Below are 10653 nucleotides of genomic sequence, written 5' to 3'. Positions count from 1 at the left end.
AAGGGGACTGACACCAGGATGGGGGGAAAGGAAAAGAGGGGGGGAAGGAAAAAATTAAAATAAATTTAAAAATTAACTTTAAAGTAAAATAAAAAAGAAAAGCAGGTTTCTAGTTGTTCTCTGGTTTGTTTTGTTTTTTTCCCCCGCCACTAATACAATATTGAGAAGACAAGACAAGGGGAGGCAGTTGATTCTCACCTCCAGCCCCTCACTCAGGGCAAGAAAAATTAACACCAAGGAAAAGTGACAGGAAGACAGAAACTCGCTAAAACTGAAAATCCACTCCTTTGCACTCCTCAGCACAGGAAAGGCAGGTGATTAAAATGGCCCCTGGAAAGGAAGGGGGTATGTCTATTCAGCTCCAGCGGGGTCAGCCTGCCTGTCTGTCTGTCCGTCCCGGGGAAGATGCTAGGATTAGATGATAATCTACCTGCCAACACAACAGCCGCGTGATATAACTTGCTGAAGCCTGACAACAGCACTGACAGCTCCGAGGGATCTGACCCACGTACCACCAGGCTACTCTGAAAACACCAGATAACCCAGAGTGGGGGCTTGGCTCCCCCCTGCCCAAACCCTGCTGCTGGAGCACACACTGACATGTACGGCTCTGAGAGCCTAAATCACCTCGTCATTACTGAGCCACTGCCCAGCCAGGAGAAACAGGTTAGCTAACACATTTTAAACAGCACTTTTTGGAAGATACAGGGCATTTTAGCATTTGCAACCTGAGGGCTTCAACACTCCCAGAAAGCACATATTTTGTTTCCCCAAAGATACTTAATCCTATTTCCACAGGCAATTAAAAGTTTGCATTAAAACCTGCTGGCAAACGCATGCTTAAAAAGAGAACGTATTTTCCCAAGAAAGCACCTAGCCCAAGTTCTCAAGCTTAAAGCAAGTCAGGGATGCAGCAAAACAAGACATTTTATTCTGTGGCAGAAGGGACCCATTTAAAAAGAGCGAGGGTGCAGGTTAAAAGGACTCCTAGTTGCCAGCAGAACAGTCCTAATTCGGGGGAGGAAGAGATTGCTATTTTAACTGTGCTCCATTTCTCAGCCCACAATGCCTTAATTCTGCCCCCATCAAGGAGTGGAGTCAAATGCATCAAATTTACACCCCTGCAAGTGCAGGCACAATTAGCTTCAGCTTTTCTGCCAGAAAAGAGAAGATTAAGCTGTAGATATTACACCTCCTGCAGCTCCAAGCGCACACTGAAGCTTGCCCAGTGCTCACCCCATGCTGCCTCCCAGCTTGGCCCCACACATCTCCGGAGACCTCCAACATCTCCCAGCTGACAATGTACTGGGGTGTCCTGGGGAGGACGTGGCAAAGAAACAGCTGGAGAAAGGCCCGACCTGTTGGGCATTTGGTGGTGCCTCTGTCCCCACAGACATCTGGGCTGCCACCGGCTTGAAGTGCCACCCTGCAACAAGACCTCAAGAAGCCACCAAGCAGGCCACCTGGACCATCCCATCCACCACCATGCTCACAACACTGCTGCAGGTTTAGGTGCCAGGGAAGGAGGAGAACAGAGGGAGAAGGTCTCTTACCATCCCACAGATGGAGAGGATGAGACATAAGGTACCTTGTCCCCCTCCCTGAGCCCCATTCTCCCTGGATGAGGACAGACAGGTCCTCTAAACTTCACAGCTGTCAGTGAGCAAAGCGTTTCGGCATCCGCTTAAATTCTGAGTGCTCGCTTAAGTCCATGGATGTTGGAGGAATTGAAGCACGATGAGTTCAGACAATGACAGGATTGGGTTTAAAAATAAGCATGTACTGAAGCACTTGGCTAAATCGGGCTTTGAAAATCCTAGGGGGAAAAAAAAAAAAATAAAGGCATTCTAGCAGAACTCCAGAGTCACTTGGCCAAAAAAGCGAGCAGAGTGGTTTTTCCTTGCTTAGTGTGCCAGAAAATAACATCAAGTAGTACAATCTCTTCCACAGCTCTCCAAAAATACCAGCCAGCATCTGCAACCACAAAGCTGCTGGCTGTCCAGAAGTTGCAGGCAACCTCCCCTCTCCTGCATTTGCCGAGAGCAGAGCCCTCACTGCCCTTTCCAGGTTCCTCCCTCCAGCTATCTTTTTATAGCAAGCACGTTCCTCACGCAGGAGAGACGGAGCCCGTTCCCTTTCAGTTATGAAAGCCAGATTTTGCTCGGTGTTCAGGGATGAAATGCTTGGGCGGTAAGCAAAACAATGCGGTCTCAAAAAAAAAAAAAAAAAAAAAACACAACTGCTCAGTATGAAACCACCCCCCTACAACTCAGCAAGCAGAGCTGGCAAGAAGCTGAGCACCCCAGATAAGATCGGCAGAGGGTCGATGCTACCTGCTCGCCGTGATTAATTCATATCTGCTGCCATTAGACTGCTGTTACAGACAGTCCAAGCATGTGTCCCAAGAGATGTGATAGTCCAGTGACCAGAAACTCCTTGTAGATGCAGCTATCCAGGCAAGGCGATCCATCACTCATTGAAAACGAGTTGGCTCCAGATATTTAGGAAAGGGGGAAAGCAAAGCTCTGCAACTCTTCACCCTACTACAGGAGGAGTCTGTGGCAACATGCTGGGGAGGGACTGGTCACCTTCACGGGGCAGCAGATTTGCCTCGCTAGGCTTTTCTTAGGGTCCTTCCACAACAAGCTTCTGTTATCCCCGCGGGGACCATGGGCAGGACCATGGGGGGCCCTGCGCGAGATCAAGGCTCCACTGTGCTCAGCGTTGCAGATAAACACACCTAAGGGTGAGCTCTGACCCGTGGAGATAGGTACGTCAGGAGGGGCAGGCACAGGGTGTTGGGCAAAATGCAGCACTGAAAACCAGATTATTATTTTAACCTGCTTATCCAATTGTTTTGCATTTATATTTTGTTTAACTGCCTGAACTACAGCAATGTATTGGTTTTTTCTCCAAAAGCACAAGTTTTTACTAACATGGGGGGGAGAGAAAAATCAGGAATTTCTCTCGGTCCCCACAGCCTCTCCCTGCTGGCATTGGGAATGTGGGCTGAAAGCACCCTCATTTTCTCTTAAGGCTTCTCTTTCCAACTGGGAGGCAGATGGAAGCTAACACCCAGCCCTGCCTACTCAAGTCAACAGAAAAATTAAGAAAGAAAAAAAATGCAAGTTGGCAGCTTTAAGTGCTAGAAAGATTTTTTGGGGGTGAGAGAGAAAGCCAATAAGGCAAAGTGCATATGTGTTGGGTGGGGGAGCATTTCAATAGCACAGCAAATATCAAAAAGGGACAAAGGGAAACATTTCTCCATTGCACAAGAGAGGATTTGCGTGCAGCAAGAGCGAGGCGGAAGCAGCATCACCAAGAGAGTGTCCAACAGCAGCAGCCTCACGCACAGGCGGAGAGCAACGTGCCGGCCAGGAGTGCAAACACCCACATCGAGACGATAAAGCCAGGGAGAGCCCCGGAGGAAATCAGGCTGTGATCCGTGAAGTGTACGAAGGTAAAAAAAAAAGAGCTTCCTGCAGTCCTGGGAGCCAGCACCAGCAGGCTGCTGGATAAAAACGCAGTGCTCATTTCCTCCCTCTTCCAAGACAGCTAGTTCTCAGTCCTCTCCTGGTCACGTTCCTCGCTGCATCAGTTGGATGATGGATAGAGGAACAAGCCACTGGACTTACAAAAGGAATAAATAGATGACTACATCAGGAGTCACCTCTGAAATCACAAGCAGAAAGGAAACGAGCAGCAAATTTCCAGCAGGCAGCAACTATGGTACTCCCCAGCTTCACTTCCCCTACCAACAGAAAACAATCAAGTCATTTAATGCCAAGCCATGCCTAAAGCAGCATCAGCAGCCCCCAACAACCATCAGGAAAGCCACAGGACTAGTCTCCTGTCCAGCTCCGTCCTGTCTGGTTTGGAAGAGACGCAAGATGAGGAAACTGAGGGGAAGAGAGCAGGGAGAAGTACCCTCCCCACTGCTGCACTGCGTAAAGGCGCTACTCGTGCTTGCAGCAGTGTGGGGAAAGGCACTCGTACTCATAGGCAGCTCCAAGGAGACCGATGTCCTCCTCTGCAGAAGAATGGAGCAAGCCAGGGCTGCCCCAAACTGAAGGAGCTGCCGTAGCCTAGGAGGGTGGGAAAGCCAAGGCAAGGGGCATGGTGGCGGCGCTAGGTGGGATGCTCAGCATGCCCTGGGATGCTATGCTCACGCTTGCAAATGCACGGCATTACCCTATTTTACAGCTAGGGAAACTGTGACAGAAAGAAATAGACCTCTTAAAACTAGGGAGCAAAGGAAGAGATCTGCAGGCAGAGGCTGCCAGGGCGACCATAACCCATCTTAGGGCAAGGCTTCAGCTTCCCCAGCCTAGCCTAAACCACCAAACCAAGCAATTAAAGAGAAATCGCAGTGCAGGACCTCCCTTTCTCCTCCATACCACCCACCCGTTAGTTTAAAGGTTCATGAGATACGTTTTTTTGCAGAAAGCCTGGCTTCCATCTATGCTGTAGCTCCAAAGCTGTATTTTCAACTTCTCCACCGCAACAATAAGGAGCGAATTTAAGAGGAAGATTTTAGAGCACAAATGCTGAGCTCCTTGGGATGTCACAGGCCTCCAGCATCTACGGATGGCATCACACCGAAAGGCTTGTGAAAACCTGCCGGTAGAGATCCGTGTTTTCCAGACAGACTGTCCAACCCAGGGACCCTGCCGTCAGCATTCACCTCTTGACAAGTGATGGTGAACAGCACTGATTCAGAGAGACAACGCAAAGCACACAGCACTTCACATGGGTCTCAATCAACTGGGCCACCCAGATTTTTAACCGTTCTTTGTCTTTTTCCCCCAAAGACACAGCAGGAGAGAGGTTAACACTTCCATCCAGCCACCTGGCAGGGCACTTTCCATCAGTCCAAGCGGGAATTGCAGCCATCATTCCCAGCAAGCTTCCCAAAAGCCAAGCACCGGTATGGCACATGTCCCAGCAGGATCCACCAAGGAAGGGGCTGGCAGAGCAATCAATTTACCATTTTCAAGGTGATGAGAGCTTTTAGGAGAAATCAATTGGTGGTGTAATTAGGAATATTACCTGTGTAGCTAATAATTATCAAAGATGGCTCTCTCCTTCACAGTTCGTTTCTATCTTACCCTTCCACTAAATAAAGGTGTTACCTGTGGATGTTATTTGTGACTTCATAATCTGTCATAGGCATTATTGCCATTTATTTGAAAGCGTGCCGGAGGCATGACCATGAGGAAGATAAAATAGGACCCTGAGCCAGAAATCCTGCCTGGAGCAGCTAAGCAGCCAGCAGTGAAGATTTGTCAGAGGCACTGATTTTTACATAAGCATTATTCATAAACTTCTCCTCTCTGCACAGCACTGTCTCAAATTAGCAAGGTGACATTAATGCGTTGGGGGTAGGTTTTGACAGAAGCCATGCTATGGAAAGCTGGACTCTAACTTTGCGTCGGCAGCAAGGGTTACAAGTGGCACGCCGGGGACAGAGAGGGAGAAAAGGAGTTTGAATTAGGATGACGGGATCTCCCCCTGCCTTCGCTTGCTTCCATGGGAAAGAGTCCTGCTAGGTGTAAAACAACTAAATACTACATGCCAGTAAGAAATAAAAAATTCATTAAATCATAAATCTTTTGGAAAGGGGATCTACTGGGGAGATTATATTCGCTTTTCATGGACATATTAATTCAACGGTGGCATATCATATTGTTCTCTGTGGGGGAAAAAGACATATTGTTTTAAAGTATGATATTTAGAGCAGTCCTTTAGGAAGGAAAGCAAATATAATCTTGGCAAGGAAAACTGACTGCATGAGCACCGAGTAAGGGACATTAAAAGCAAGGCCCAAGTCCCAGCTGCCGAAAGTCAGCACAGCTTGACTGGAGTTGTTGGAGCTAAGCCCATGCATGGGAGCTGAGAATGAAGGTCACCCTCATTTAGCCACAACTCCTTGAAAATGTTAAGTAAATGAACACAAAGGGTAATTTTTCACTGGGCCCATTGTGAACAGTCACTGTCTAGCCCACTAGCAAACACCAACAGCAGGTGAGAAGACAAAAACGTTACAACTGCGTTCTCCACAGGTTTGATGTCTGTTGGTTAGGAGCTATCTGGCCATCTCCTCCCGGGCTGCTTCTGGCTCAGCACTAGAAATTGCCAAGCTCTCCTGACTCCCAGTCCAGCCAGACACTCAGGATTTGGGTAGAACTGGATGGCCAGCTGCAAAACATGGGCTTGCCAAAGCCCTGCTTCAGCTGCTGCCTGGTCTAAGCTCCCTACATGCCACCCTGGTCTCTCTTCTCCAGGAGGCTCCAGTCCTACCGTGGCACATGCCCAGAAGTGTCTGCAGCAGACTGACACCTATCTCCTGCCTAAATTGCAATCACATCGAGGCCAATAAACACCTCCCTCCCCTGAGGGACCATATCTGACAGACAGCTTAGGATTACCCTGCACACAGCCAGCCACAGGGTATGGACAAGGTCTTCTCACAACAAGTCGCTTCCACACAATGCTGCATCCCCTAGAGAAATGGTGGCTCACCCTTTACATCTAGTACCACCCTGGCAGCAAAAGCGTTCAGACACTGGGAGATGCAGAGATGGGACTGGTCTCACAGCCCCCTTTCACAGCTATAGTCACACTCCACCTTGGGCTCCCCACCTCTTTCCTGACCCCACAAATCTTGTATTCCTTTCAAATGGGAGCATCCCTCCCCCCCTTTCTCCATCCATACCTTTAGCATGGTGGTTAGCACAGCCCCACAGGTGACATAGGTTTGAATCTCCTCCCACTTGGCTCCAGGCATGGAGGACACTGGGACAGGACTCCTGCCCACTGTGCACGTTCTCTAGACACTCAGCCCACACTCAAGTCCCTGACGAGCCCCACTGCCTCTTGGAGTACATCTTCCCTCATGAGAATGCTGTGGATCACAGAAAAAAAACCACACATGCAGACCTGCGCTGAGATCAAATTCACACAGCACCATAAGCACACTCCCAACCATCCCAAGCAGTGTTGTTCTGCCATGCTGCTGCTCTCATAACAGCTATGGGAAGGTCTTCAGCACACATACAAGTTACCGTGCATGACCATGTCATTCCTCTGTGACAACTCGCCAAAGTAGCTTATTCCAGAGGAACAAGGTGAGAAGACAGCTTAACATTACTTCACTGAGAGGGTGGTCAGTCATTGGAACAAGCTCCCCAGGGAAGTGGTCACGGCACCAAGCCTGTCAGAGTTCAAGGAGTGTTCTGGATAACGCTCTTAGTCATATCATTTAATTTTAGGTAGTCCTGCAAGGAGTTGGACTCGATGATCCTTACGGGTCCCTTCCAACTTGACATATTCTATGATTCTACTGCACAAAATAACAGTGACTGTTGAGCCGCTCTTGCACCATAAACGCACCATTCATGCCAGTTTGACCATGTCACACTCGTAACCAGCTCAGGCATAGATAACTCAGCTTGGCCCATCAGGAAAGATGGGATTTGCTTATCACCTGAATTGCACGGGACTCTCTGCACAAGTAAGAGAGCACACATATGCAAACATCTGCAGGACTTGGACTCTCACTTTTCTCCTTCCTTTTGCCAATTCAGCTATCTTGCTAAAAACTTTCCCATCTATCCCAATGAGGTGTGAAGTTTGAAGCATCATTGCTCCCACCAACAAACATGCGCACAGGACTATTCCTAGGTAAATAAACGACTAGATAAAATAAAAAGGGCTGATGTAACATTAACCATGAACAGTCAAAACAACAAAGTCAGCACACACAAACCACAAAGGCTCTCAATACAACATTAAGTCAGTTGTACATTATTTATGCATTTGCCATAGATGTATTCAACTAGCTGCTTGAGATGAAAAACGCTAATAAAGCTATATTTTTCTCCATACATGGGCCAGGTTCCCAGTTGAGACAAGCAGTTTATACTAGCAAACACTTGGACAATTTTAGTTTCTGTAGAAACCCTTGTTGCTGGGGTCCTTAATATCGGCTTGAGGCACATTGGCGGCAGCTCACAGCCCAATGCTGTAGGAAGCCAGAGAGATCTTAGACTACCCCAATTATCCGATGCAAGCACAAGGAGGCAGCAGCCTGTGCTTCAGCTTCTGTCCAGGGCCCCTGGAAAGTTAATCCTATCCGATTACACTACTTTTTTTTCCATAGAAGAAATAAACAGTCTTTTGTACTAAACATAAAGCTGCCTTCTTTTGAAGGAAGATTCATCCTCCAGGATAAATTCATGAGTTCATTCCATTTTTGTCCCAAGTCTTCAAAGCAGTGTTTTTACTTCATGATGCAATATCAGTTGGTTCTACCTCTGTGCCAGGCAGTCCCCACAAGACATCCCACTTTTCCTTAAAAAAAAAAAAAAAAAGAGAGAGAGAGAGAGCATGAATGCAGATCATCTCATCAGTTGTTTAAAGCCTGCACACCAAATTCCACACATGCATGTTAGAGCCATGCAAACGCATACGTAAGGAGCTGAGACCGGCTTCCCTTCAGACCACAAACACCAGAAATGCAATCGATGACATTGTTCAATGAAGAGAAGTGACCAGTGGATGACAAAATCTGCTGTGAGTTGTCCCAGGAGAGGACCCAGCTCTGAAATAAGAAGGATGACTCTGTTGCCTTCCCCACACCAACAGGGACTCCGTTGTACTGAGCTGAAACCTTGAACTCATTATAATGTCACTCTGTCTTTGGATACGATATCCTGTGGGGGAATCTTCTGGGAATGTATTTTGGTTCAGACTTGGGTCAAGGAGAGTTGACTTGACCTGAAAATAAATCCAGGCGATCTCAAGCTGAAGAGCTATTGACTACTGTTTGCAATACAATAAAGTGAGGAGATCAAACTTGGCTGAAACCCAGGGTTAACATAAATCTAAGGAGAAAGGGGAACAAGAAAATTCATTCACCACCATGACAAAGGGGACATTTTTTGCATTGGCAGAATTCAGAGCAGGGACTGAAATCACTTCCCCAGCAGCATTTTTAGCGTCCCATATGGTTAAGTGTGTGCTGTTTAACTGTGCTGATATCTTCAACAGACTGGCAGTAAGATAAGAGGTACACGACTACATGTGTGTGAAAAAGGTTTTGTGGGCTTTTTTTTTTTTTTTTTTTAACGTCACTAGATGGAGTTCCTCTGCTCACACACAGGGCAGCTTTTGTGAGAGGTATTTTATATGGATCCCCAAGGAAAGATCTCAGCGGACAGGCTCTGAGCACTATTGTGTGCACGTGTGCATAATAACTCTCAGCAACTTTCGGTTTATGGTCCAGGAGAAACGCTGGTTGTACTCGCTGCAGCTCCAAGATGAAATCCTGCTCCTGGCTCATGCTAAGGGCAGTTGTACCATTAACTTCACTGAAGCTAGCCTTTCTCCTCTTCCAGGAGCTTTTTTTTTTTTAATGTTTGTTAGATGAAGCAATTTTTCAACCAGCTGATACTTCCCAGGTCTGTACTGCAGGGAGCCTGAGAGATGCTCCCTACCCATGCTGAAATATATCCTCAGAAGAAAGTAGAAAATCCTGCCCCGACTCTCCTCCTTCCCAGACCTCAGATCCAGAAGCAGCAGTTTGACTCACCAGCCCTTTGCCCAGACCTATAACACATACCCCACTCAATAAATTTTCCAGCTTCTCAACGTGGCTGGAGCTGCTGGTTGTCCAGCAAATGCTCAGGAGGATCCTCTATCCACCCAGCAGTCAAACCACAGTAATTTGGTAATTTTACCAAAGTTAGCACTTTAAGAGTGCAAAGCTGTCCTACAAGGATCCAACACATACAACCCCAGAACAAGTCATGGATAGTAACAAGATTTAGTGGTCCTTGAACATCACCTTTTATTGTGCCTGTTGAGTGTCCTCAGAGCTATCCCCAGCTCGAGTTTACACACGTTTCCAACCTAGAACAGCTGGCTCATCTCAGGATAAACATTAAATGTAGTTTAGTTCTACTGGCATTCATTATCCACCCAACTTTGCAATAAGGATCTGGTCAAATCCCTCTAGTCTTTCCAGTCCCCTTCCATCGTCCCCTTCTCTCAAGCATGCAAAGGGACAAGACACCTTCTTCTGTGCTTCGCCAGGGAAGACACAGAGCAGCTCAGCTCATTACAGCACAAAGATGCACAGGGCTGTACCCAGGAGCCCTGGTAACATGGACAGGGCAGGAGCTTCACCAAGGACACACCAACCCAGACAAGACAAAACTGACCTCAATCCAGACAAGTCTGACCAGGGTAGCTGCTTACCACAGACTGGCTTCATCTCCTGTAAGACATGAGCATCACATTCCCCATCTGAGTGCAACTATTTCTGAACACAGCCCAGGGAAAGCTGCGTATTTATTTTTTTATTTCACTAAAACCCGTTTTATTAACCAGATTGTGATCTAGTGTAGGTGATCCCTTTGTTTATAGAATAAATTATGCTACTTCTTCCCATCTCCCACTATGATTGCACGATTCCTGGACAGATTGTAAAATGTTTGATCTAAGAATGTATAAACCCCACTAAAAAAAGCTGCAATAAGAAGTTGAATAATAAGTCAAGACTCCAACCTCTCTAGGACTAAAAAAAGGTGGGTTTGACAGAGTAACACACCGAGAGAGCACCTGGGAATCTTTCAGATGAAATAAAGTACT

The sequence above is a fragment of the Aptenodytes forsteri genome, unplaced genomic scaffold, assembly GCF_000699145.1.
Source record: "Aptenodytes forsteri isolate BGI_AS27 unplaced genomic scaffold, ASM69914v1 Scaffold264, whole genome shotgun sequence".
Classification (NCBI taxonomy): domain Eukaryota; kingdom Metazoa; phylum Chordata; class Aves; order Sphenisciformes; family Spheniscidae; genus Aptenodytes; species Aptenodytes forsteri.
This window is presented reverse-complemented; position numbering follows the sequence as displayed.